This window comes from Haemorhous mexicanus, chromosome 1 (assembly GCF_027477595.1).
Source record: "Haemorhous mexicanus isolate bHaeMex1 chromosome 1, bHaeMex1.pri, whole genome shotgun sequence".
Lineage (NCBI taxonomy): Eukaryota > Metazoa > Chordata > Aves > Passeriformes > Fringillidae > Haemorhous > Haemorhous mexicanus.
The window spans coordinates 15,349,962-15,374,065 of record NC_082341.1 but is presented as its reverse complement, the minus strand read 5'-3'; the positions used below and the strand labels follow the sequence as shown (position 1 = coordinate 15,374,065).

At 42.3% G+C, this 24,104-nt stretch overlaps 1 protein-coding gene across 3 annotated transcripts in view; it reads left to right on the top strand.

Annotated features, from left to right (window-relative positions):
- The first annotated feature begins 757 nt into the window (after positions 1 to 757).
- The window catches only part of SVIL (supervillin), a 134,168-nt gene continuing 110,821 nt past the window's right edge, over positions 758 to 24,104 (top strand). For all 3 annotated transcript variants that reach the window (XM_059840792.1, XM_059840810.1, XM_059840779.1), the window contains exon 1: positions 758 to 857. The gene's annotated coding sequence lies outside the window, so the exon portion shown is untranslated. The remainder of the gene's footprint in view (positions 858 to 24,104) is intronic.

Sequence of the window (24,104 nt, the reverse complement as noted above, 5' to 3'; positions counted from 1 at the left end):
TGTGTGGACAAACACCTTTGCTGCATCAGAGGTGAAGTCCGTAAGGTGCTATTTCCTCCACCTTCCTAATGATGCCTTGATTTTAAATAAATACATCCGAGGGGAAAAAGTGTCACCCTTTAAATAAAATGCAGTGATGACTTTCCAACTTCTACCTCATGTGGCCCCAGTAGTAGGGAAGGAGCAGGACATTTATCGAACTGCTCCTTTAGACAGCCTTCTCCCCAAGGTCTTCCAGGATCTGCTGCATCCCAGCAGGAGCAAACTCTTCCATCAGGTTGAGACAGCCTGGAGAGGTCGTGCAAGTTAATAAAGAGAACAGTCGTGTGTCTCTGAATGTACACTACAGAAAAACGCTGTCCAGAAACGCTGCTAATGCAGGAGCTACCCCTAACCGTGTGCGCGAGTGACGGCGCCCAGCCCTCCCAGCCCTTCGCTGCACCGGAGCTCTCTCGCTGGGCCTGCTCTCCTTTGAACAATTAAAGATTCTATTGGCTACGCTCCCTGAATGGGACCAAAAAACGCCGCTCTCCTCCGCGCCGGGCGCGGCTCCTTTAAGGCTCGGAGCGGGAGCGGGAGCGGGAGCGCGTTCGGTCCGGTCAGGTCCGGTCCGTGCGGCGCGGGGCCGGGAGCTCCGCACGGCCCCGCCGCTCCGCCCGCTCCGGGGGGCGCCGAGCCCCGGGCCCGCCCCGCCCGGCCCCGCCCGCCGGCAGGAGGTGCCGCCCCCCGCCCCCCGCGGCCGCGCCGCTCCCCCCGCCCCGCCCCGCCCCGCCGACCGGCCGGAGGCACGGGCGGACGGACGGACTGACTGACGAGGCCGCCGGAGGCAGCGGCTGCCCCGAGCCGCCGGGTGCGAGGTGAGTGGCGGCAGCCGCGCTGTCGCCCCGCTCTCCGCGGGCGGGGAGCCCGCACGGCCGCTGTCCCCGGGCACGGCCGCTGTCCCCGGGCACGGCCGCTGTCCCCGGGCACGGCCGCTGTCCCCGGGCACGGCCGCTGTCGCCGTGGCGGAGGCGCCGCGGGCTCCCCGCGCGCCCGGGCAGCGCCTTTGGCGGCGGAGGCGCCGCGCGAAACTCGCCCGCTGCTCCCGCCGGTGCCGCGCTGTCACTCCGGCTCGGGGCTCTCCCGGCGCGGCAGCCCGTGAGGATGCGGGGCTCGCCCCGCACTCTCCGCACCTGCTCCGGGGCCGGGCTGCAGCCGGGCCACCGGCGGCGCGGGGCTCTGCGGGGACGGCCCGGCCCGCGGGGGCAGCGAGCGGGGGGCGCGGCGCAGGGGCCGCTCCCGGGGCCGCCCGAGGCGCGGGGCCGCTTCTCAGCGGGGCTGAGAAATGTTTGGAGGAGTTTTGTCTCTTCTTTCAGCTGGAAAAGGAAAGGCATCTGCGGCGGCAGCAGCGCGCACGTGTGATGTAGAGAAAGAGGGACTTCATGATGCTGGCTCGTTGCAGCTCAGTAGAAAACCGGGAAAGGCGGACAGAATCAACAGGGCGCTTGTTGAGTGGTGCACGGAGCCGCTTCGGCACAGAGCCCCCGAGCTGGTTTGGAGAGACTGAGTACTCATCTTAAATGGCTCAGCAGTGGGGTTTTGGCTTGCCCCGACTTGTCCAAACTCCAGAAAACAATATGACGTTTAGAAAGGAGGGGGGAACAATGTGATATTGTGATTAATAGGAGAAGAATGAGTAGGGTATGCCGATGGTTATCAGTGCAGTGCTTGTAGGGTTTTACATAGAGCATGGATACCCAGTGCTGCAGAGCTGACTACTTAATTACACCTTTGCATCCATTCTACTAATAACACTTCTTGCAGTCTGGTGGATCATGATCATGGATTATGACTCTTTTTAAAGAGAGACTTAAGTAGTCTTTTGGAGGCTGAGTGTACTCAAGTTTATTACTTGGCAGGGGGCAGCAGCATGAAGCCTGGGAATGAAAATAGGAAGTGAACATTACTCATTTAGTTTTGATATTGTATCTTTGACGGTTTTAAGTGTCATCATAGACTGATCCTAGCTCAGATACTGAAAGACATGAGATGCTATCTGAGCTAGGATCTCTTGTCCTGGTTGGTACCTACTTCTTCTAGCTGTGAAGCAGTCCTTCTGATATGGAATATGTTCTGAACAAGTCTGGTTATTTTTATAATGGGCAAATGTGTTTCTGGAAGAGTAAACCAGACTGTATCATACTGAAGAATGTTCTCAGCCTGTAATATCTTAATCTCATCTGTTCAAAGTGAAAACAACAGCCACCGGAAAACTGAAACCACTCTTGACTAATGCACGTGGCTAAAGAGGTTTATGACAACAGAACTGTGTGCAGTGTTACTACACTGAGGTGTTGTTGCCCCACACCTGGAAGTGCAGCTCAAGCTGAGGGCTGTCTGCTGGCTCTGTGTAACCAGCAGTGGCAGAGGTCCAGCCTGAGTTTTCAGTCCTGGTTGCTTTACAGTCCTTTTGGAGCCTTCATGAGATAGAAGTGCTTGTTCTGGAGACTGGGAAGGAATAGTGGTAATGTGCCCCGCTCCTCAAGCACAGGCTTGACAGCTGTCCCTGCCAAGAGATGTTCTTCCCTGGTGGGACAGTGAGAGGCTTGAGATGTCACTCTCTTCTCCCTGCCCCCTGAGGCTGCAATAAAAGGGTTTTGGTCGGGTCCTTAAATGCATCTGGCTGTAGGTAATGGCATGGTGAGATGCTTTAGAGTAGTTTGCTCAGTTTCAGTTCTGCTTTGTTTATCTGTGTGGAGGCTTTGTTACATGTTACTGTGTCAAGTGAGATGCAGTTAAAATTTTGATTTGCTATCCTGATAGGAAATATGCTTCAGCTCTCGCTTTAAAGTAGTTCATTGTAATGCCTTAAGCATTACCTGGATCCTGGCATGGATGTGCATGCCTGTGAGTTTTTCTGGCCATGGTATCGTTACAAACCTCTCTGATACAGGCAGGACCAAAGTGTCCGTCCTGTGTAGAAACTTCTGCAGTCACCAGAGGAAAGTCATGGGTTTTTTCACAGCAAAGCTCTTAACAAAATTCCTGTCTTCAGGTGAGTGTTAGCTCTTGCTAGGTGTGGCCTGACTGTATTCCCCTGGGGGAATCATTTCACACCCTTTGTTTCGCTAGAAAATTTATGGTTCCCAACTGCACTGCTCAGTTCTGAGTGGATGCAAACCATGCTGACTCATGTGCTGAACTGCAGCCTTGCTCCATGTAAACACAGGCACACTTCTAAAATATTTAATTTGTAATGTCCTCTGTGGAGAGCTATCCCACAGCTCCTGGCATAATTCCCAGAAGCAGCAGATTCTGGGGTTCTGGGAGTTTCAAAGGCCATTGGTGCCCAGCAGGATAATCATCTGAACTAGTTTAGTGTAGTTTATCCTGGCACTGGGACAGTTCAAACTGAACAGGTATTTATTCTTGCTTAAAGCAAGTCTGCTTTGAACAATACGTGGTATGTGCATGAACGATCTGGAGCCTGTTGGGACATGGCTGTCAGGAGATCTACATGGAAGGAAATCTTTGTTATGGCAAGCACACTTTGGTGTAGATGTACCTCCCAACAATTTCTAAAACAACCTCTGTGGGCAGTTATAGTAAAACCAGGAATAAACTATTAGAATATTTGTTTTCTTAGTTCCTCTCTGGCCAATACCAGAGGTAATTAATTGTGAAATACCCAAGTTTATATCCATGGTTGAAATGCATGTTAAAAAAAGATTCTCAGAAATACAGAAACTTACACCCATTCACACACACAAAAATTTTCATTCTTTTAATTAATAATAAGTTACAGTGTATGATTTGGCTACAAAGGAAGAGAGTGGAATCAAAGAATGATTTCTAAGTGTACTTATTGTGTCTGTACCTGCTAAGTACAGTATTGGAGTTTTAAGAGAAATATCTTCTCCTTTAAAGCAGTAATTCATTCAGTGAACACTAGTTGATAAGAAACTGGAGTTCTTTGGTTCTTTTGTGGGTTTTAAAATTTGGGTTTGATTTTTTGGTTATTATTGTGAGCTTGATTGAAAGAGTGATCCAATACGATAAGTACAGAGTAGTTTGGGAGAGGTTCAGTGATCTTATGGATGGTCTAGGTCACTCCCATATCTCTTGCTCAGGTGGGCTGTCAGTGCATTACCTGTAGCAGTTAAACATCATCTGTTTGCTGAACTGTGCCCAGCTTCGCTGATGTTATAACTCATCCAACATCCTGCAATGTTTTAAGCAACCACTCTTAATTTTTTATTATGAGAACAAGATTCTAGAGGCACTGGAGCAGTGGGATGTGCTCAAAACTGAGTACATCTGGGTTGCAGGAGAGGTTCCAAACCCTGGAGAAAAAACCCCTGGTGCAAATGGGGCTCTGGAGCTCACTGAGGTCCCTTGGGAATACAAACCATTGCACCCAGTGCCACAGCATGGCACTTGTATCCATGCACTGTCAGTGCAGCAGGAAAAGCAAATCTGTGCTCTTACCTTTGCAGATGGTAGGATTTGAAGGTAGTGTGCCTGTCACTTCTTTGACTGCAGGAGGGGCACCTCCATAGTACTGTTTTGGTACAGGAACCATCTTTTCTGTGAGTATGATTCAAGGCTCAACCTGTTTTCCTTCTTTATTAATATGGGGAATTTCCTTATAAGTGTGGCTTAATTCACAAATCAATTTCACTAGAAAGACTTCTTTATCTGAAGTCTGAAATTGAAGTGTACAGATGTGGCATTTTGTTGCTTAAGTGTGCTGAGAGATATGTTTGCCATTAGCAGAGTCCCATTAGTTATGAGGTAGTCTTACAACCCATATTTCCAAATCCTGCTTTCTATGATGGCTGTTAGTGGCATTTTTCTTTCTAAAAGCAGAGGAAGTTAAAAATTGTGTCTGCATTTGTTATTGTTGCCATCACAGCTGTCTTTGACCAGTTTTAACCATCCTACTCTGAGTAGCTCCTAACTGGGGTTGTAGCTTCAATGGCCATGGGCAGAAGAGGTAGAAGTGGAGGTTTTTCAATGCTGTCTTCTCTCAGTCAAAAACTATTTATTTTGAGTTACAATAGTTTTAATCAAGTTACACTGAGTCAAAGCATTCCATTACTAACTCTGTTTTGGTGCCTGTCATAATTAGGCCTGATATGGTTACAATATAAATTAATTATATTAATTATATTTATTCATTAATTATATTAATTAAGCCAGTTCCTTAGCACTAATTAATCATGGTTTGTCTTGAGCAAGACAGATGGTACCACTGATACTGTGCTTCTGAGGCTTGAAAACTGGGAAGATCACTTGAAATAAGGTGATGCAATTTTTGTACAAGGTCACGTACAAAATAATTTCATCTTCAGATGGCAATTGTGAAACAAGCGGGTGCTCCTTGCAACATGCTATCAGTCATTGCATAAGTAGGCAGGAAATAAGGGCCACCCCTCTGTCTTGGTGAGCAGTGGGATCTGCTGTCTTCAGGTGCCAACTCACTTTTACAACGATGTGCAACACCAGTGTAAAAAAGATATAAATAGATGTAAATCTCGTGTTTATTCAAACCCTCCTTTCTGGCATACTCAGCGTCTTCCTCTGAAGTGGAAAGCTGACTTCTGTGTAGTCCATGTTAAGAGTTTGTAAATGGCTGTCTTCCTAACTCTAGCTGGAAAATACTGTCACAAGAGAAGTTTTTTTGTAGGTTAGATGGCAACCTGTTAGTCTGAGTAACACATGGTTGGAAACTGTTGGTGGTAAAGTAGCAGCAGCTTGGAGAGCCTGTGACCCTAATCCAGAGGGCAACTTATTTTAGAGGGCAACTTCTAATACAGAATCTTGTACAGTTTGGTCCAGTTGGAGGGTCAGCTGTCTATTTTGGAGCTCAGATCGCTGCCTTTTAAGATGAAAGCCATATTTTGTGAATATGAACTCCTTTTTATCTGCTTGCTGTGCTTGTCTGAGGGAAGGAGCAGCTGTAGACCATTCACCAGACCTGCATTTGGCTGTTGCTGCCATTGTGTTGTGTGTAAACATGTACCATTATTTTGGATCATATAGCAGCCTGTTCAAAAGGGTCTCGCATTCCCCAGCTGTTCTGCAACTTTTCCATCTCCGAGCTTGCCAGCTGCTTAATACAGGCAACTGTAGCTGCATTTGTCTCTCTGGTGTTAAGTATTAGTGGAGATAAAATTGACTTGTTAAATGTTAGATGCTGCGAGCCCCTCTCCTGCTTCGAATGGATTTAAAACAAAAGCAGGCTACTCTTCCCACATCGAAGTTGTTAGAAGCTTTCTTTGTCACTAGTTGAATAGATTGCATAAAAATCTTTGTTTTGTAGATTTGAAACAAATACGAAACCCAATTGTGTTTACATATGCAGCCACAGATTGTAGCAGTAACTAATCCGAAAGAACTGGGTTACAAAAAGGTGTGCCTTAAAGCCATGTCAGCAGCTCATTTGTTTAACAACTTCTCTGAACAGTGTTCAGTTGCACAAGGCATCCTGTGCTCTCTTGTCAGCCAACCCTTTTGTTTACTGAATCTGGGAACTTTTGTTTCAGTGGCAGCACTGCTCAGCCTGGATGTCAAGGAAGGAAGAGGGGCTCTGCAATATCTTGTATCTGAACTCAGTGAGAGCTGAGTCCAGGTGAGGAGCCACAGGCTGAGACCTGCCTTTTCCAGCCTGCTCTCCCTGCCATTAACGTGATAGGAAATGTCTGGAAAATGTTTTGTTGACTGAACTCCTCTTTCCTGCAGCTTTGAATCCATAGCTATCTGCCTGGAGATACAGAAGTTGAAAGTCAGAGTAAATTCTAGCTCCTTTGGAAAAAGGAGATAATTCTGTTCTTGACTAAAGTTACCATTCTAACCACTTAACCTGTTTTGTCAGTTTGAAACTTGGGGTGAGGAGGAGTGTATCCTTGGTTGCTGCAAGAGACTGCTAAAGATAGTGATAAAGCAAAGTTTTCAGAGGCTTGAGATGATGCCATTGATCCATATTCCTTACTCCCATACAAGGGGATAAATCAGGTATTCACCTGAAATATTTTTAAATGAAGTTTGTATTTGAAAAATGTAAATTTGTTTTTTCATGGTTTTGCTATTTGTTTCATGGTGAAGGAGACTGGAAGGGAATGACTTGTGCATTCTTGCTCCTGATTGCAGAAAAGATTGCACGACTGGCTCTGCCCCAGGGTGCAAGTTACCCATTGTAACTGGCCTGAATACCCTATTATTCAGAGAGGAAATTTCCAGGTGACTGTAAATACATTTCTTTTTTTCTACCTCTTTTTTTCCCCACCCTGTCACCAGGCCTGCTCTATCCTTGCTGGTTGTAGCTTTCATGTTCATGTTAAACATCAACACTACCTAAATTATGCAAGGATGACTCTGGCTTCATGATAGAGCCTTGACCTGTGAAAACAAAAGCAAAACCATACAAAGAGTCTCTTGATTTAAGGTGGCATGTTTCAGGATCTGTTTTTCGTATCTCCAAATAGCTCAGACTTTGAACTTTTCCATTCTAATGGAAGTGTCTTAAAAGAAGTTGGAACACTATTTGGCTAGATGCTTGCACTTGTCCTCTGGAAAGTTAATTTTTCAAAGTCAGTGTTGGAGCATTAAATCTTTATTTGTCTGAAATCATAGCAGAAATACAGGCTTAGAGTTTGAAGTGATCATATTAGATACATAGTTATGTTAGCTGAGCAGAGTGATAAATACTAGATTAAAATGTCCAGCTAACACAGAAAATGTAGAAATGAACGTGAGTTCTGGATTTAATAACTACATGTAGGAACAGTTCTTTAGAAAAGAGAGTTTCTCTTTCAGAACAGCAGATTGACCACACTTCAAAAATAGAAGGAGACAATTGAGTGTGATACTGAGGGCAGGAGGAGAGGGGTAGGGAATGGAGATGGAGCTTCTGTCACACAGAAAGTTAGGGAGAGCATCTCAATGTTTTAACTTTTTTAAGTGCTGCTGATTAATTCATAAACCCCTTTGGAATGAGTTTAGGGAATGGACATAGAGGAGATTGGGAGAAGTGGATTTTGAGAAGTAAAGTAAGGAAGCGTTGGTCTGTCCTCAGTTGAACAGAAGTGGAAGACAGTATCTGATTAGTGATTAGTGTTCAATTATTGAAGGCTTTAGGAGAAAGAAATATTTCTTTCAGAACGTGGTGGGAAATGAAGTGAAAAGTTTTTAAATGGCCTTAAATTGGCTAAGCATGTTTAAAATAATAGAGGGGGAAAAGGAAGGGATTACAGTCTCACCCACCTCCCGAGACTGGTTTTAATGAAGTTGGTGAATGTTTTGGGAAGGCATAAAAATAAAGCATTTGAGAAAGCTTTTTGTTAGGTGTTTTTCTTTCTTTCTTTCAAGTGAAAGGTTCTGCCAGTGTTTTTAACTTGGCTTAAATTTGCTCCATCCTCTACAGGGGAAAATATTTATTTTAAAGTTTCCTCTAAACTTAAATTGGCTTCCTAGCCAATTTAAAGACATGTCTGTCTATGTAATACCTTTTAACTCCAGGAAAGCTGAAAACTCTAAGGCTTAATGAAGGAGGAGACCTTGTTGATTGCACAAGAGAGCAGCACTTCTAGCAGCAGAAAAATTGCTGTTCTGAAAATGTAACTTGAATTAATCCCTTCCACCTTTGTTTCCTTTTGCTGTTGTTAATGATTTCCTTTGCTCAGTGCTGTTGTCCCTGCCTCACTGTACTGATTCTTCCACTGCTCTCTGGGACTAAAAATTATAGTATGTGTCAATTTAAAGACAGAAATAGAGCAGTGGCTCTAATACAGCTTCTTCACTAAACTGCAAGCTTTGAGAGTTATGATCTTTAACTTTGGCACTTAAAGTAATTTCTCTCCAGGGTGGTCATTGCAGCTCTTAGTGTGGGTTGTCCTGCACACTGGTGAGTTTGGGTGCCTGTTATCTCACAGGCTGTGGGGCTCAAGTCTCTGCCCTATGTGCAGCTTATCAGCCATGTGCACAGCTCCCTAGAGACCACCCAAGATTGTCTCTATCGCTGAAAAGATTCAAGGCTTTGAAAGAAGGTTGCTTGGGCAAAAGTTGCAATAAAGAACAAAATTACAGAAAGAAAACAATGTATTTCCTCAGGTAATGTGTGTCAGTAAGGATCTGGCTTCGTTGGGCTCTGCTGTTAGGGTTGCCTGTTACAGCTGCTTGAGTTCTGGATGCTTTGCCTTGTTTGTGAGGCTGTGCTCTCATCTGTAATCAGCATTTAGCTGTAAACTGCTGAAAAGCTCCAGTACTGCTGCTTCTTCTCCCACCTCACTCCACAACACTTAGCTGAGGTATTCCTGTTTAGATCATGCTCTTGGCTTTAGGCTTTAAGTACTTCAGTCAGAGTCTTCTGTCATTTGTGGTTTGAAGTATATGCTGTGACAAATATTACTTCAAAGGAGTTTGTACAAAACTTGACCCTTGCAAAGCTCAGAGAGTAAAGACTCTCCAGAACTTATAAACACCCTGACCATGGGATTGCACCAAACCTCTCCTGGATGCTCCCCCTGGGCCCATCCTCTTCCTTCCTGCTGTACTGCAGAATGCCAATGGTTGACAGGCAAAGAATTTGTTTTTTTCTGAAATACACTTGTTTGTCTCATCTCCATAATATTTGTTGCATGCCTGACTCGACAACTTGCATGCAAATGCCTATTTTTGTACTGTTTTTGTGGGTTGGCAACAAAGTAATTGTGGCTTCCTACTGCAAGAAGGGCCTGGTGTATGAAAGCGAGTTGTTTATATGGATTCTGGGTGTGGAATGCAAGCTTAATTCTTCAGCTTGAAACTAAATTGTGTTGAGTAAAATTAACTTTGAATTTAAGTGGCACTGAACCCAGTTAAACAATTTTCTAGGGCTTACGTTAATAAAAGCAAACTATGGCATAGCTAACTACTGCTAGGGATGCATTTCAGGTTCTTTAAATTTGTGGTTGAAGAGCTTATGCTCAGCTTATACTTCTGTAATAAACTTCATGTCTGAAGTGCACTGTGTGGTGTACCCTGCTGGGATGGTGCAGCCACAGATAACTTCAAGGGATTTGTGTGAGCAGGGAGAAGGCAGATGAAACATTCCAGGTGAGATATAAATTTCCATGACCTGGTTTGGGAACCCAACCTGCCTTACAGTAAGAGATAGAGAGCTGGGAAAAAGAAGTTACCGGTGATTTTGTTTCATCTGACCTACTCTTAGAGGACTTAGTAGCCTTTAAAAGAAATCTTTAAAGCAATATTTGGTTGAACATGATTTTTCTGGACTCCCAGGAGGTGTTTGCCAGCAAGGAGCTGCTGACATAAAAAGCAAAACCCCAAAAGGCCCATATAGGTGTGTGAAATAAGGAAGCTGGGGATGAGAGTGGTTTTGTGCTAAACTTCAGCTTCAGAAAGATCTTTCCAAATGCAATAAAGAAATGGGGCACCTTTATTACTGCCTTCAAAAGTTATGATGACTTGTGAGACTCCTAGAGTAATGTACAAATGAAGACAGTGCCCTGCCAATAAAACGAATGTTACTTCATTGAATGTTTCTTATGCACAGACCAATATGAGAACTTACAATCAAGCCAATCACCTCTGAAACAAAGCAAGTAATCTTGCTGTTACAGAGGTTTGTTTCTTAAGGAAGCCCTGAAAAAACTTTTTCCATGAACATGTTGGTATGAATTGGCATTCTTCCTTGCACAGGAAACCACAAATTCTTACTGCGGGAAACTTGTAACTCTTGTAAAACAGTCATTGGTTTTGTGTCTTAAATGTGCAGGATGTTCTAGGTTTTTGGGTTTTTTTGTGTGGCCTCTGGAGAGCTGCTCTAAGAAATGCTTCTCTTTTGATAAACAGAAGATCACTTGCTCAGATGTTTCCAGTCACTTGTAGTCCCTGTGCATGCTGCTGGGGCTTGAATACTTCTCAAATGCCTTCAAGCCTGAGACCATCTTTATTGCTCAATTATTTTTACCCCCTCAAGTCTGACAGTTGCAGCAAGTGAACATGATCCCTGTATTAAATACAGCAGTGTGTTTGATGAGTTGCTTTGTTAGGGTTTCTGAAACTGGTGCAGTTGAAATTGCCTTTGGTGGTGGGGCAGCTCCTGGAGCAGAGTCACTCAGTGCAAACACAGACACAGACACACACATACACCCTGTGCTTGTGTGCACTCCTTGGAACACTTGTGTGCAATGTCAGCATGGTTTGTACACCTCTAGATGTGATGTGTGCTACAGGCTGGGAGCTTCAGTTTCCGGTGACTGCAAAAATTACTTCTGTGACTTCACTGAGCATCCCTCTTTTTCTTTATGCTAGTCCTTTTCAGTCTATTCTTCTTTATTTTATTTTTTTTTCAAATCCCTGTTCTGGATTTGATATGTAAGCTATGATCAAACTGCATGTGAAGTAAAACCCTTTCTAACTAAGTTTTACTTAGTTTTTGTTCCTTTCAAATACACTATCAAGAGTAGAACCCAAATTACACAGGCACATTCTTTTTATATTTTTTAATGACAGAAAAAAGGACAATGGGTGGGGATATAGCAAATCTATAAGCAAGCAGTGATAAAAGTGGGGTTTTTTGAGGTTTTTTTTGGTTTTTTTTTTTTTTGCAGTGCAGGCTACTTGTTTGAAACAGCTTTATCATATCTTCATCAATGTTTTATAGTTTTTACTATTTTGGGGTGTTAGCTGGGTTCTCAAGTACTGGAACGTTACTGCTGCTATTTAAGGCAGGACATCTGTCATGATTTGTCTAGAGTCTGATTTCCCCAAGCCTGAACAATTCTTGCCTTTATGCTCTACCTATGTAGCCCTTGCTCTTTCTGCAACCTAAAAATAACACAGAAGTTAAACAACTCGTTGCAAGTCTGTAATTTCTGAGAGCAGCAACTTGCCAGTAGCTATGTCTTGTGTCTTCTGGACAATGCTTTGGCAGAGTTTCAATAATTTGCTAAACTAGGGCAAATTAACTTTTCTTTCTAGTCAGGTGTACCTTTCTGTACACAAGGATGTGCATGAAATAAATGCATGTTTCTCACCAACAGTGTTAGCACTGCCTCAAGCTCACACTGAGGCTTCTGGGACCCAGCCCTAGCAGCATCCTCCTGGTGTCCTGCCCTAGCTCCCTTGCTTCTGGGAGTCATGGCTTCTACATTGACTTCCTTGGGATTTGGGACTTTTCCCTTCCAGTAGCCTCAGTGTTAGCTGCTCTCTCAACTCTGGTTTATGTCCCAACAGCTGTGCAGTTTGCAGGCTTTTATTGTAAATACTTTGTACAATATTATTACAGTGTTATCAAGTGTTCTGTGCACAGGATAATGAGGCAACTGTGGAGCCTCAGAACTCTTCTGTAGAATGGCAGACTCTTTTAATCTAGAGAAATTATTCCCCTTTTCCCACTGAAACTCTACTCTGAAAACTTTGTTCTAGGGACAGTTTTAATGAGCTTGGAAACCTGTATCACAATTTTCAAAACAACCCCTTTATGTCTGTGGCCTTTCAATAATGCCATTTTTGGGGCTGAAATTTTATTACTCTTAACAGCTCTCCTCCCATTTCCCTCTTTCCTTCCTGCTCCCAGCTGTGTGCATGTGCTGATTATTCTGGGGTGGTTCTAGTCCACTCCTTCAGTTTTGTAAGCTGCTTTATCTCAGGTTTTGGTTGCTGGATCAGTAGATCAGTGTCTGCTGTTAGTGAACCAAGGAAGGTCTCAGACCTCCAAGGTATGTGGGAGCTGGTGCAGTGGGGACAGTGTCAGACTGGACAAAAAATATGTTCTCTGCACAGTTCAGTTTGCCTGGCATGGATCTGTAGATGAGCATGAGTTTTCTGATGGCACCTCTCAGTTCTGATTTGACAAACTAAAAGCCTTCAAATGGAACCCTGAAATATTGTTTATTTGAAGCTTAAAATGTTGGAATTGTATTTTTTTCCCTTTGTGTTTGTAGCTCCTATACCACACTGTTTTTATATGTTGTTTGTTTAAAGGAAGCTTTACACTTCCCAGGGAAAATTGCAGCTGGGAAAGGCCTGAAATGATTGCAGTTGCTTGGCTCTGTTCGATTGTAGCTGTGTATGACTCTTACTAACCTAAAATTGTAGATGCTGTTTGTCAGATTCTAAAAATGCTATGAGACCATCCAGCAGCTTTTAAAATTAGGCTGAGTTACAGCATTTTGGAGTTAGAATGGCCATGGTGACAGCATTTTTCTTTGTACTGGTGGAGAAAATTAAAGAGAGTGGGGAATAAATAGTAAGAAGAATTGAAATAACTATACATGGGTCAGTGCAAACAACATAGGAAGTTTTCAGAAGCTTTGTTAAACTCGGGCTGAGTACTTACATGTTTACTGGATAGTAGAACATGCTATTGAACCTGATGGCTTTGGCTTGTGATCACCAGTGAAGGCCTGCTTTTTCACCTAGTTTTGCAACTGGGAATTTACTTTGGCACAAGGAAGGTAAGTTTCTTACTTGAGTTAGCAGAATACAAGTGTCTGGTTGGAAACATTTCCAGCAATGAGCTGATTCCTAGCCCTTTCTTTCTGTAAATGCCCAATAGTGCCACCAATGCATATTTGGCCACAAAATAGTTATGACAACTTGCATGAACTCCAGGATTTTTTAATGTCTCAAAACCACTTTAATATAGGATACAAGCTGGTCATTTATAAACACTGGCTTGAAACAAAGTAATCAGATTTAACAGAACAGCTTGGTGGAAGGTCAGTTCCATGTGCCCTAGCTTCCCAGGCAGTGCCAGCTGAGTTTATCAGAACTATTGCTTCTGCCTGCATGGCATCCCAGCTGCAGCTTGGTAAACTCACTGCCAGCCACTGGCCCTGCACACCTTCCTCACAGGGCAAGAGTCTTGTGACTGAAGACAGCATCTCCCAGACCAAGATCTCTAGATTATGGCTGGGCTTCCTTTGGAAAGGACACCTGAGCTGGCTCTGGTGCCTGCTGCGGGTGTTGAATTGCTCCAGTGTTTTAGAGGAGCTGTGCTGTACTATCAGTATATCCTCCAGGCTAAGTCATATATGTATATTTGACCAAAACAGAAGAAGGCCCTATCTGCTTTCACATAATAAGAAACCTTTTTCTCATTATAGAGTATTGAATTGAACTATTTGAGGAAAAGGAAAAAAAAAAAACCCAAACAACAAACCACCAAACCAAAACAATTTGATTTCTCAAAATTTTCATTCTGGCAGTAGATGCACATCCAGTGTGTGGAGGGAAGACTCATGACTGTGTTAAGCTTCAGATGTGAGAGCATGTTCTGCATTACAGGTAGATGAAAAAAAAAAACAAAAACAGAGCCATCTGGCAATGAGCAGAATGCAACTGCTTGACTGCTTTGAACTTCACTTGTATAAACAAACCTCTTCACAGGCTGAGGAGTGTCCTGAAAAGATTCTCATTAGATTTTTTAATTTTTGTCTTTACATTGTTGTCTGGTGAGCTTATGATCCCAAATACTGCATAATTTGGATCTGAGATTTAGATTCAAAGTTAATATATCTCCATAGCAAAGTCCATGTTGTTCAGAGATTTTGTTCTGTTAATTGTTAACAGAGGTGCTCTCGCTGCTCAGCTGAGCTGCAGGGTTTGTTAGCTGAGCACTGCTTGCAGCACTCTGTTGTTTAAGTGCTATTTTTGATGTCTCACAGCACCAACATGTGTAACTTCCTTGATGTGACTTGGAGGAGCCTTATCCTGAAATGTGCTTCTGGAACGTGGTTGGGACTGTTCAGATTATGCTCAAAAATACTACTTTATATTTTCTCCAGGGCTAATTGCACCATTGATTTGATTCATTCTATTTAATTAATATACTTACTTTGATCTTTGAGCACAAGAGCTGATTTTATTTAGTTGTTCATGGCAACCTGAGTATTGTCTTTTATGTTTGGTTTTTGGTTTGGGTTTTGGTTTTTTTTAATCCTCTTAATATCTTCTGTATTCAGTGCTGTTGTTTAGAACAAGGATTTATTTGTGTGTGCACCTGCTTAACAAGATTCACTGTTATGTTTCAGGTGTCTTCAGAGTCTTGGTTCTTCTTGTGTACTGCTGTTGCTCAATTTCTGTTTCCTTCTTGTGTGGTACTGCCCATTTGCAAGACCTTAGAACTACAGCTCTCTCCCTCATGTATAGGCAAGTCTTCTGCCTTGTTCCATCATTGCTCAGTGAAGAGATCTCAGCTGTTGTCAAGGAAGCCTGAGATGCTTTGAGGTGTTGCAGATCAGAAGACCACTGTAGTTCTGTAAGAGTTCCTCTGTTTTCCAGCGTGGTCACTAACAGAGTGTTTTTGAAAATTCACATGGGTGAACAGAAGTGCAGTGGGTGACATGAATCCAGTATGTCCCTCATTTTGTTATTTTGCTTGAAAAATAGTTGGGTTTTTTTTTTTTAACTTTAGGAATTCTTATTAAATTTATTTTTAGTGAAATTAGCTCCATTAATAAGGGAGTTGTTTTCAGTCGTGCTTTCACAAGATGCTTAAGTCCAGGAGGTAAATCTACACATGGGGGAATGTCCTGTCTTAAATACATTGTAAAGAGGTGACCTGAATGGACTAGTGCAGGACCTGCTGGTTAAGGATCATGCATGGTTAGTCATGTCTTTCTCATTTGTCAGAAACCAAATGTTTTATGTTCCTTCCATTTCTGAATCTTCCTAGAGACTGTGGTTAGCAGTGACTGTTGCCTTTGGTAAGAAATTCAGCTGTTTCTATTTTGGATTTTATGCTCTTCTTTCTATCATTAGTCGATTCTTGGATATTTGGGAAGTTTCTTTGGTGGGTGTTCCCCCTTAACTTGCTCTAAAGACTTCACTGCCAGACACCAGGCACATCCAGTTGATCCAAATTGTCCCAAGAGCTGAGGTTTCTGTTGGAGTTGGATGATGTGCTTGTGCATTTTAGGATGATGCATAATAACCTGACCAAGAGAGATGTCTGTGGAAAAAAGAAGAGGAGAACAGGATTCCTGATTATGTGACCTCTTACTAGCTTTAGGGAAAGGGCTGCTGGAAGGCAGGTAAATTTTAAGGGACTATTTTTTTATGAGTCTGCACAGCTTGCATTCGCATTTAGCACTTCAACCTTTGCCTGACCTCACCAAATCTTCTCCTTTAGCCATATTGGCAGTATCTTTCTTTTCTGGCCAAAAAAATGAGAGGCATGCACATTATAATATGCCTTTTTTTTTTTTTTTTTTTTTTTGCACCACTCAGTCATTTTGCCAGTGTGTGTTTGGAAGGAGGGCATGAGTTATGTGAATTTTATTGTCTCAACAAATTTTGTTTGTGTAGGTAAAGTCCCAATGAGGGTTAAAAAATCTCCAGCAAAACTCTTTTTGAGAGTTTTGAAAGCAGACTAATTTGTTTTTGAGAGCAGACTAATCTGAAGTATTTATGTTCAAAACTGTACAAATATTATATCTAGAACTGTCTTTTAAAAATACTTTTTCCCCCTTAATTCTTGAACTGCAGAAATGCACGCCTGTCTCTGGATTAATGCTGGCAGGTTCAAAGCTGGAAGTGGTTTTTGTCATCACCTGGAGTTTCAGAGGTGACTCTGCTGTCAGCTCTTGTCTCTGTCCTTGAATGCAGCAACTCTGTTCCTCTGTGGTCCTGTAGAAAACAGTTGTGGTCACTCCACTTCTTGGCATGTGAAAGTTCAGCATCTTTAAAGCAATGAATACTTCATGCTGCTAATGGCTTGGAGTAACTGATTTAAGTGGAAACTCAGCAGTTCCTTACTTAAAATGCGCTCCAGATCGTGTTTGTAAACATTCTGAAAAGTAATTGATGCATCTGATTTTCAGTATTTCTCATGTGTTTCAGGGAGACAGTAAAGTATCAAAATTGATGTGAAATTGATTTGTTTTGCAGGAAGAGAACAGACTGGCTTGAAAGAAAGGCTCTCTAGACTCAGTGTTTGGTATTAACCCTGAAACTTATGTACTAGGAATGCCATAGACTTAAATTACAATAAGGAGATAACATGGCAGAAAAATGAGTCAGAGAAAGGAGATAATCTAAGAAAATCAAATAAAATTTACCTTGTAATAATGAATTATTGAAAGTATGGGGTTTTTTTTTTAAGAAGTGGTTAAGAACTGTAATCTGCCTAATGGAATGTTTGTTCTAAAGGAAAAAACTGCTACTGTTATGAAGTCAGAATGTCTCTGAGTCTGAAGAAATGTTTCAAAAATTCATTTTGAGGACTTGGAAGACAATCTAATAAGTGTGTGTGGAAATCTGCTCCATAGTACTATTAGGTTGGCAGGAGACATTGGTTTACATGCTAGTAAAATATTGCTTTCATGAATATTGCTACTCAACAAGACTGAGAACATTATAATTTGGTTTTGCAGCCCTTTCAGAAGATGTCCTACATAATTGATGCCCCTGCCAAAGGAGCTGAGAGAGGCATTGTAATGGAACCATCTCTGATGTCACATTTTAGTTGTTAAGGAGCTATTAAATAATGAAACCTTTAAACCTAAGATCATATTTCATTTTGGCTAAAATTGACATTTATTTAATTACAGTTGTGCTCCATTTTTAGGGGGTTTATGGGAAAATTTTGAAAGTTGTAATTGTTCTTGCTCAGATAAACAGCTGAGCAGGCAATTGACTGCAAGTCTCATTAGACATTTGCCTGTGTTAGCATGGATGACTGACTTGAATTGATGGCAGCTGCTTCTTTACAGGTATAAAAGGAATCTTCCCTTTGCCAGGTGTATCTTAGACAACTTTGCTGAAGTTATTTCGATGTACAGTCAAGTGTGTACAGGGATCTGGGTGAAACCTGGACTGTTTATCACTGGGATACCCACTCTCATACTGCCTAGAACATGTAGGAACTGCAGCACTTTTTAAAAACTGGGTTTGTGGAATGAGCTAGTTCATGCAGCTAGTGCTTGGCTTTAATTCTGGCATATCTAATTGATATGTAGAAGGAATTCAAGCTGCAGATTAAGGAGTGAGTGTGCCTGTGAGGGCTCAAGCAATGTAATTTGCCCTCTGAACTCATGACTGAAGCTCTAACTCCAGTCTGTGTTTCTGGTCCCTGTTTCTGTCCAGGGGCACTCTGTCAGGAGACATTCCCATGCTGTTGCTTGCACACTGGCCCATGGCAGAGGTTACTCTCTCAGAAGGAGTGCAAATAGCACAGCCCCAGTTTGTAACCGAGCCTGGCTGAGCAGAGCTGTGCAAGTGCAGCTTAGAAGTCGCTGAGATAACATAAACACAGCCCCCTTGGGTCTGCCCCTTGGCTGATACACAAAGTGGGTGTTTTAGAACACATACTCTCTAAACTGCAAGGAAGATACTGAAGACAAGAGTTGATTCCTAGATGTGCTGTAAACCCTGAAATTTTAATCTGTTTGTTTGTATTGTGCTGTGAGGGTCGGTTTTTTTAGGGAATTTCTTTTCCTGCTCTTTTTTTTTTTTTTAAGTAGGGAAATTCATTTGAATTCTGATGCATTTCAACGGTGATGCAAATTGTTAATTTTTGCATTAGCACAGCAACTTGCCTGTTTTAGAGCCTTTTTACACAGTGTTTAGCTTTTCAGTGGCTCACTCCTAGCCTTAAACACACCTCACTCTTCATTTGGAGTGAAACATAGTTGTCTAAAATTCAATTTTTAAAAATAAATAAAATGTATCCATTGTGTATGTTTCAGAGAAAGCGCTTGCCTGCTGCTGGCTGACTGGCAGGCTGAGCATCTGCCCTAGACAGAGAGGTTAGGAATTTCCATGGGGCTGGGGAAAAGTGAGAGGACAGCCCTGTGCAGGGCAGGATGACCTGGTGTCCCTGCTCTGGTGTCCCTGCTCTGGTGTCCCTGCTCTGCAGCTTCTCAGGGTGTGGAGCAGGGAGGGCTGTGCTTGCTGGGATGCCTTCCCAGCGGTGTGGTGGAGGAGAGGAGTGCTGCCTGAGCTTGCCAGCAGTGATAAGGCTCCAGGTGGGGATCACAGCAAACGTGCTGTGAGAATCAGCTTCCCCAGGAGTTACATGAGGCAGAGATGTTCTTCTGTCACTTGTTCTGCTGGAAGCTTCTTGCTGCTAACAACTAAATATGCAAATCAAATTGTGGCTCTTCCAGCCTTCCTGGTGTTCTGACTTATGGTACTTATGGTTCTGTTTTCAAAACTGAATTTGTCAGCACAGACTATTTCACTCTGAAAATGTAAAACCTTACCATAAGTGCTTCTTTTGTTGTAATAAACATACATAATTTTCCTTTTCAAGATCTGCATGTCATGCTTGCTTTTTCTCCCCACTGTTTATTCACCACCCTGCCAACAGCACAGGTATCTTCTGAACAGGTTTATGCAAAACTGGCAAATTGAAAGGTAATGTCATTGCTTCCAGTGAATTCCAACTATTGTATTCTACATACAGTATTCACAGCTCTGTTACTGACTAACAGGACTGCTCTTGGCTACAAAGAAGTGCACCACAGAATTGCTCTGATCTAAGGCTTTGGTTAGAATTTGAGACAGTTATCTTAAACCAAAGGAGCCTAAGTCCATAAATAAACTGTTAAGCAATGTAAACTTTTTAACAGCAGAGACAGTTAGCAAGGAACTATGTGAACCCCCAGGCCAAGATAATCTCTACCATAATTATATAGACTACTAAGTGAGAAGAATTCCAGAGCTTTGCTCATGAATAAAACTGGATTATTTGTGATGTGATTTCATAAAATAAACAAGGAGACTAAAGGCTCCTGAGGCTACTTAAGGTTTTGCAGAGGGGTAAATGTTAATGCTTAATTGTTTAAAGTATGTGTGATGTGATACATGGCAAAATTGTACAAAGTATGCCTTAAGAAATACACTTATTGTTGGATATGTGCTGAATTTCTTAACCCATATAGCTGTGTTTCCAGCAGGTCACTTCAGTAATCCATTCAAAATAGCCTTTAAATGTTCAGTGAGCTTTTTGCTACCTGTTCTGCTAGATAATATATATTGCTAAATACTTTTTCTCTGCTGTATTCTAATTGTGGTAATAAAGTGAGCATTGCTGTGACCTTTTTTGTTCTGCTTTGGTACTATTAACACATTTCTGTTCTGATCCCATTTATCCCATCTAATTCTTCCTCTAAGCCAGCTGTGCCAACGAGAGCAGTAGGAAGAATACAACAGATGCACTAGAAGAAAATGCTCCCCAGAACATGGGTGTTGGAGCAGAGATAGCTGGGGTGCCATACATGGAGTTGATGAACTTCACCCTAATGGCTTGTCCTGCCTGGTCTTTGAGACAGCCAGCCCCAAAGAGCCATAGAGATACAGCCAGCACTCTGGAGATCACAGGAAATTGTAGCTTCCTTCTGGGGTGCTTTAAGAGTGGATTGTGTCTCCCCCATTTTTTGAGAGAGGAGAAATGAGTTCCATCTTTTGGGGGCACCTTATCTAGGGAACATCCTCAAGACTGCCTTATCTTTTATTTGTTTGTTTGTTGTGTTAGGTGTTTGTCCAGTTGAGATAAAGCACTATGCACACTTCTGATACAGGAATTTGTAACTGTTCAGATAAATCTGTGTAATGCTCCATACCCAGACACAGAAGGAATCACACAAAGAAACAGCAGCACATGGTGATCTTGTATGGAAAGGCCCCTTCTGTGCCTTTTCCCTTTTACATCCCTTGTACTGGAGCTTCCTGCAAAACAGACCTGTCCTGGAGGCTCTGCATCAGCATGGATCCCTCTGTAAGCTTTATTTTACTTCACTAAGTCTCTGACTCAAAGTCCCTACAGAGCTTAGAAATTTGAGTGGTGGAAGACAAAGACTTACACCAAAATGGGTGTTCTGTAGGAAAAAAAATCCCTTCCTTGGACAAATAAGCGAAAAAATTGTTCCAGTGAGTTAATATGAATCTCAGTGCTTTTTTAACCTTTTGTTATTTATGCTCACCAGACCCCTGTGAAATTGAAGAGCTCCCTTTATCTTGAATGATGGACTGGGAGCTGGGTTCTGGGGCTGGCTGCCACGTTCTCAGCCACATGTGCCAGCTGCCCCTGGCCCCGCTCTGCTCTCCTGACCCCGCACTGACTCATCCGTGTTTGATACCTACGAGAGCAATTGAATTATTTTTACGGTTGCTGGTCTGAAATGAGTCAGTGCAGGGTCAAATGTTGTGGAGCAGGGAAGGGGGAGGAGTGGGAATCTGGCAGCCAGCAGCTGGCTGAGATTGCCATGGAGCCACAGACCAACCCTGGTGACTTTGCCAAGGTCACACAAGCTTCTGTCAGCAGGAAACTGAAACCTCTCTGTGTTATACAGGGTGCTGACCACAGTCTGTCAAATGCAGTAACTGGCAGGAAGTGGCTTTAGATTTATTCTACTTGAATTTATTGTTTGTTTGCAAATACTGATGTATGAATTCATAGTTGCTTTCTAGTGTATGCCAAAATCCAAACATACTGAACTGGTCATAACTGTAGATTTTCAGGTGTAAGCTGGGTGCATTCCAAGAAGAATTCATAATGAACTCGAGCTAACTTTCCTGCAGAAATGTGATTTTTGTACAGGTCTGTCAAGTACAGCACATTTCTGAATAAGGACTACTGTCCTTTAGTAAAGATAGATCAGGAGTTAGTGCCTGCAACAAATCATTGCATGGTATTATGTTGCCAATTTGGTAAAAAAATCAGTTGGTCACAGTTCCTTGATATCTCACACAATCTGCAGCTGATATTTTATCAGTGGCCTGATAGTTTCATTAGAATTTAGAATGGAGCCTTTCACCAATCCTGGGCACACAAATCACTGGATGCACACAGATTTCTGGATGTATAGCATTTTGAGCTGTGTACATTATGAAAGCAGCGCTGAAAGTAGGGGTATGAGGGCTTAGGTCATGAATTCTGGCATCAATTTCTATGCTCTAGTTTTCTGTTAGAATTCTTTTGGGAGGAAAGAAAGGAAGAAACTTTTCTGAGTGAAGATTTTGGAGCTGTGTGCTGGTTATAAATCTGTCTGTGTTGCTTCTGTCTTTTTAAAGTTTCTTTAGAAAAAGGGCTAGCCAAAAAATATTCTGGATGCGGTTGTATGTTACATATGTGCATTTTCTTTGCACAATTCACTACAGTTAATTCAATTTGAAGGGCTTTCTTCTAGCTGTGACAAATCTTGTCAACCTACCACTTGACTTAATTTCTATGTCTGGTTATGTTTTTTGTTTTATTTATTTGAGGTTTTTTTAACTTCTTGGAATCCAAGTAAGCTTGTTGCAGGTGGTTTTTTTTTTTTTTCATTTTGTTTTGTTTTTTAAGAAGGATAATACTGGAGTGCAGTATTATCCTTTTTAAACCAGCAATCTAATATATTGTCTGGTGTTCTTCTAGGAACAAATATATCATATGGATTTTTATGTAGGAGGCTTTTTAGACTTTTAAAGGTTGGGTGTTAGCCACAAGGCTAACATGTGACATGACAAATGTGGAACATCTGTGTACTGTGCACATCACTGTTCTAAAAGTCATTCCCCTCACCACATGCATTGAATTAAACACAAGAATTTAGAGAAAAAATAGTTGGAAGGACACATTCTGTCAAATACAATGGGAAGGATCTGTTGTGAAGCTGTTGGAGCTCGCTCACACAGTTCTCCAGTCACTAATTCAGGGGTCTGGTGTGCTCTGTGCCTCAGCTCTCCCTTCCTTGGAGCTGGGAGAGTGGAATTGTGCTTTCCTAGTTGGTGGCGAGCTGTTTTCTGGATAGAAATTAGAGTTGAGCACAAAGCTAAACTCTAGAGGGATTTCTCATAAACTAAAGGGATTTCTCAATGTAGTTTCTTGTTTGAGTGATGTTTGGGCTGCATGTGAGGTAAGTAGGTGGCTGAGTTGGCTTCCTAGTATTGCAAAGTCTGGCCAAGTGGCTCAAAGCAGAAGCTCTCATATTAAAACATGAATCTTATCCATAACTCTGGCTGAAGTGGTCTAGCTTGGTGACCAGTATCCCTGTGAATCCTGAGTGCTTCTGTTTTGTCTCCATGCTAAAGCTACAGTGAGAGTTCTTGCTTATAAAATAAATGTGATAAAGAAAACAAAAGCAATTCTTGTGGGTAGGATTTGACCTGAGCATTGTGGGCCAGAAGCTGGAAGTCCTTGTTCTCCTGGAATGATTACCAAATTGCATGAAGGGTGCTGTGCTTCATTAAAGCCTGTGTACTTTGGTGCTGTCACCTTGCTCTGACAGAGTGGCTGCCGGTTTTAGATTGCAGGATACAGTATATCCAAAAATCCCAGTCGGGACCCAGGTGACAGCTGAAGTTGAGCAGGAACTCAAGGGTTGGTCTGGTAAGAAGCTCACTGATGTGCAGAGGACAAGTGGCAGATGTTAACAGTTGTCTTCCTAGTGACTTGCAGGTATTTCAGATGTGGTCTGAAACTGTGTAGCTTTGAACCCATCATTAAATAGTGGGGTTTTAAAGTAATTTAAAGCTATCTTTTAGATACTGTTATTACAGATAAGGGTTTATTGAGTTCTGATACTCGCAGCTGGAAATCAATATTAACAATTTGGTCCTCACTTCCTAGTTTATCTTCACGGACTCAAGTCTGGGACTGCAAGTGTAAGGGACCTCCTCTGGTTGATCTGAATTTAGTTTCAAACATTTGCCTCTGAGATGACTTCTGAATACTTCATTCATACATTATGATGGCTGCTTTCATGCTGTGCTTAACTCTTTCTAAATTTAATATTTCTGAGGTTTTTAACACCTTGTTCAAAAGATAGTTTATAAGAGCTCCTTCTCTGGACTGCAGGTGAAAGCTCTTGTTCCAACAGAGCCACATGTGGCAGACTTGGGAAAGCTTGCTCATGTTGAAAAGATCACTTCACAGCCTCTGGATGATTCCTTGCTTTTTAAGGAGGTGAGAGAAGTGGTCTGAAGTAAAGGAAACATCTCTGGGATTTGTTGTCCAGAGGCAGGTGCATAGGGAGTGTGCAGAAGTGGCATACAAGTGGCATACATGCCTAAATAGTTTGGGTATCCATTTCAATTGTTCTATTCTCTTAGCTTTGGCTATGCTCTAATTAAGTAGTTCTTGTCATAAAACCAGTTAGCCCATAGAAAAATGCAGATTCTTTAATCTTAAA